This window comes from Cryptomeria japonica, chromosome 11, assembly GCF_030272615.1.
Source record: "Cryptomeria japonica chromosome 11, Sugi_1.0, whole genome shotgun sequence".
Taxonomy (NCBI): domain Eukaryota; kingdom Viridiplantae; phylum Streptophyta; class Pinopsida; order Cupressales; family Cupressaceae; genus Cryptomeria; species Cryptomeria japonica.
The window spans coordinates 677872136-677877515 of NC_081415.1; positions in this window are offsets into that span (position 1 = coordinate 677872136).

Consider the following 5380-nt stretch of genomic DNA (forward strand, 5'->3'; position numbering starts at 1 on the left):
AAGGTTGAGGATGCCATTTTCCCTAAGTGACATTCCTTGCACAAAGAATTCACTGGTTTGTCCAACTGTGGAAAACCTCATTGATTTTGACTTACTAACTCTTACAATGTTATCAAAATTTACATGAAAAAACCTCCAATGCCAAAACCAACTATCTTCTACTTTTTCAATCAAACAATTGTTGAATTTAGAGTTCAAGTGAAACAAGTTACCTTTGGTTTGTTTGTCAGTTGCAATCAGTTCACCTTTGCTTCCAAATATCTTGCAAAGTCCATTCTTAAATACTAGTGGGTAACCTTTATCATTGAGTTGAGAAACATTTAGAAGATTTTGTTTCAGACCTTCAACCCAGTAGACATCATCTGCACTACTCTTACCATTCAGAGAGATGGATCCTTTCCCTTTCACCATGCAGGGAGTGTTGTTCCCAAATCTGACAACACCTTCATCAAATTATTTCAAAGTAAGAAACTTGCTCTGGTCACCAGTCATGTGGTGTGAACAACCACTGTCTATAATCCAAACATCTGAACTATCCAAGTGAGAAACCAATGCCTTCTGATCTGATATGTCTTCTTTAATAGAAACAAAGACAATATCCTCACTTTCATCTTCCTTATATTCTTCATCTATAATTCCTCCATCCACTTCAATGAGACAATTTATTTTTCCTTTTCCTTTATACTTCCTATATTTCTCTCATTTTTTCTCATTATCTCCATTAGGACAGTTAGCAGCAATATGTCATATCTGGTTACATGCAAAACATTTCAGCAGTAGTCTACCTTTGTACTTACTGGTACCTCTAGGTAACCGCTTGGCCAACAATGCTTTAAGTTCTATCACGATATCTTCATCATCTACCTCTCTGCTGAATCTAGATTCATGACTGTAACTCACTTCTTTGCTTTTCCTTACTAGTGGGGTTGAGACTGAGGCTTTAAATGCAGATTCTGACCTTTGAACACTTCCATAAAAACCATTTAATTCAAATGCAGTTAATTTACCAATGATGGAGTCAAGAGTTACCTTTGTCTTGTCAATATATTTGAGTTCTTCAATGGCTACAACTCTGATAACGTAGACTAGTAGAAGGGTTCTTAACACCTTGCTAACCACAATGGCATCCTCCACTGTACCTCCAACACTTTTGATTTCTTTGACTATCTTCTTCATTCTCTGACCATACTGTTGAATGTTTTCTCCTTTAGCCATTCGTATATCATCAAATTTTCCTCTAAGACTCTCTTCCTTGCCAATATTTACATTCTCATCACCGCTATAGATTTATTTCATTTTCTTCCAAACTTCATATGCAATCTCCAATCCATGAACATCAACATATTCTGAATCGGACAAGGTACTAATGATGGCCTCCAATGATTAATTTTTCTCTTGTTGCTCCTTCTTCTCATCATCTATCAGAATCCCACTAGGCAAGTTATACTTAGTAACAACATGCTCCCAATATTGACTTCCTAAGCTCTTGATGTAAATATTCATCCTATCACTCCAGATTTTGTAGTTATCTCTATTCAACTTTAGACCCTCTATCTTCATCATTTTCTCCTACATCTTTTCCTCAAGCTATTAGGCTTATACTCAAGAGGACTTGGACAACTCTGATACCAATTGATAATATGATGAAACTATAAAGATTCGGTCAACTACTGAGAAGGGGGGTGAATCAGTAGATAGAAAATAAATTAAACTTTCACCAAAAAGCTTTCAACTCAAAATCAAATCACAATGTATATCGATTTAGTCACTTAGACAAATCTGCAAGTGCACTGTTAAAATTTACCGGTTGACCAAATACAACAATGATATAATGCAACAAAGCTGAAACTTAAATACGATTTGACTAAAACCTTAAACCACTCCACTAATACCAGTAAAAACACATTTCCGATAATTTCTGGTCATTTAAACATATCTAAGTGGATTTACCAGTGATTCATATCAACCATATAAAAAACACATCCACAAAATCATTCACCACTTGACACAATGTTTTTTCATGTGGAAACCCAAATGGGAAAAACTAGGGTGGGGATGAATACCCACAAGTATTTTGAACTCTTATGAAGTTCACCCTATTAGGAGCCAAGCCTTGTTAAAAGCTTATACAATAATATCATGTTAGCAATAGATCCGGCTAAGGACCACCCGGTTAAGGGATTGACTACAAATACCCTATTAAAGTTAATACCCTGTTAAAGGTAACATCGATGGAGGTTTTCAAATCCAAGCTAATGGATCACCTGGTTAGAGGATTTCAACAAAAAGCCTGTTAAAGCTTACCTAGTTAAGGGATTTTACTATTGTAATGGTTAGAGAACAACAGGTTCTTTGTTGAATTAGATCCTTTATTGCTCCTATCTCCCTTCAAAACATTCGGTAGACACACCTCCTAGTTTAGCAACAATTGTTAGACATAATGTACCATTGAGAGGGGGGTGAAATAGTGGTTCTCAAACTTTTCTCTTTTGTTGTCCTCTGCAAGCATACCGGTTAATGGATCTAACTTTATGCAGACTTATCGGTTAGTAGAGAGACCTACACAAGAGAAATCACAAAAGGGACATCACATAACACCAATACATACAAGGAAAACCCAAGATGGGAAAAACCTCAGTGAGCAATGATGTTGGGTACTACTGCTCCAATCTCGCCTCACAATGAAAAACATTGTTATAAATTTTAGGGCACCAACCCCTGACTTTATGGGCTACAACCCAAAGGAGCACTTAACCCTGACTTTAGCACACCTACCCAAGGAGCACCAACCCCTGACTTTACGGGCTACAATGCAAAGGAGGTACAACCCCTGCACCGAACTACAACTCAGTGTTCTTAAAGTAAACTTCAAATACAAAAGTAGTTATCTTGTTACAAGTGAATCTTGCAACCATTTCATATACCTTACTCTACCAGTGAGATACATTCTCTCCAACACCGACTCACTTCTTTTGCTGCTCTTCACTTGCTACTTCTCTGTTAGTAAGCCCTACTAGTACCTCTCTTCTACTCTTCTTCTATGCAGGATCTCCTCCTCACTGCTATGCACTTTACTAGTGCTAAACTCAATCAGTCCACTGTCTGCCTTCTCTACAACTCTTTACTTTTTCTCTGTCAGTATAACCACTACCGGTTCTGGTCTTCACTCTTCCTACTGTCTCAGATACTCTCTGAGCACTTGGTTGATTTTCTCTCACATGCAGAAGCAACACTCAATCACTTCCCAATAGCACAATATATTTCTTCTCATTCGTAGTAGCACCTAACAATATCTTTTGCCTTCATATTTATAGACTGGTTTTCCCGCCGAAAGCCCATTCAAATTCTAGGGAGTTAGGGTTTCTTCACCATCCTCAAGGCAAACCAAATCCAATCAGGTCATGTCCGATCTGATCTTCCAAACTGCCAGTCTACACAAATCCGCAATTTACGTGCCTCCTAGTTCATGCCTTCCATCTCTGGCGATCTTCTTTTTACCCTATTGGTTTGTCTCTTGGTGAAACACCAAGATTTGATTTTTTGGTTTCCTTCACCCACCTCGATCTCCTCAATCACTCTTAGCTGGCTCGTAGTTGTCCTCCAAACCTCTAGCCACAAACCCCTGCAATAGCTCTGCAACATGTCTCGTGATTTGTGGGACCTTCCATTTATGTCGACCAACCCTGCAACTACCCCGTCAATGTACATTCCATTCTTATCCAAATGCAGATTCACCACCTCGACTCCAAGTGGCATCCATGTCAAACATCTGCCAACTTGGCTCTTCATGTCGGTCCAGATAGGATCACCGACCAAACACTTCTACCAGTTACTCTTCTCTTCCGGTATACAAACCCTGTCGACATCTCATACTCTACCAGTTAACTCATCATGTTTGCACTCAGCTGAACTATCGGTGGAACACCTTGACTAATCATCAGATATGTCTATCATGAGCCTACTCATTCCCACAAGGTGGGAGTACATCTGCAACTACATCCTGCTCATATTACCAGTGGACTTACATACTGGTAAACCTTCTTGATGACACTTTGTCTTCAACTCTCAGTAGACTTCATATTCAGTCCACCCATTTTTCTCTGATGGCATCTGATCAGCTCGGACCATATGACAACCGGTTTGTCAAGTTGACAAACACATTACATTCCTTTTGTACCAGTATTTCAACATGCCTTTACCTCTTCTCTCTTATCTCAAAGAATCATGATGCACACTATACATACCTGGAGATAAGTGTCATTTACCAGTGGAGTGGCACCATGTCTTCTGCATCCTGTAGTGTACTCATGTGAATTCCCTATTAGTGCAGAATTTCTTCAAACAACCACATGTGATTCAGTGATGGAACTTTCACTGTCAGTCATTGCTTCTCATGATGATTGCACCTTCATTCGGTGGGAGTCCTGTTGATCTTTAACCTCACAACATACCGGTGATCTGTTCATTCTTCTCCTCTAGTATTGATGCGATTCAAGTAGCATTCTACCTCTTCATCACAAACAACCACTCAAACATGTTTCCCATCCTGCTTGTACACTGGTCCTAACCTTTGTAGGCTGACAACCACTCACTTGGTTGATCTAACTTCCCCATATCAATACATCACTTACTAGTTGACATCTTTTCCTTACCGGTGATATAGTTTATCAGTATTGATCACCTTACCATCTCATCCACACAAGTCAAGAACTAACTCATGTACCGGTGACTCCTGAGGTCACCTTACTTACCTTTCTATTGTTTTGCAACACAAGGTGATATCCAAGATATCTCAACTTGTACTCCTCCTTGATAGTGTTGCACATACTTGTAATCCTCCTTGACAGTGTTGCATATACATGTACTCCTCCTTGATAGTGTTGCACATACATCTCTCATACTGGTAGTCATCCCATACCGGTTGACATCAATGAAAACCCAATGCCAACAATCTCCCCCTTTGGCATTGATGTCAACTCATGTAGTATCTGGCATACTACATAATTATTCTCCCCCTTTCACTGATCTATGGGTTCTCAACATATGTAGTATGTTGTATACTATAGAATCCTTCTCCCTCTTTGAAAACAATGGTAAAGGGCACTATAAGGATATCCTTCTTCCTTGTATTTACCAGGTAGTGACATAATTCTTTCTCCCCCTTTGTCTTTACCAAATGTCTCTCCTCCTTTGATGCCAATTGTTATAAATTGTTACATTTTCTCAAGTCACAGCTCTTGGGATGAGAGACTCAACCATCAACTGACACTAATTGAGCATGCAACTCTGAAACCATTTGCCAAAACACTCAAATGTAGAGGGATGTGTCAGTGAACACTACTCACTTGCCGCTCAACCTGCATTACCTCTTATTTGATTC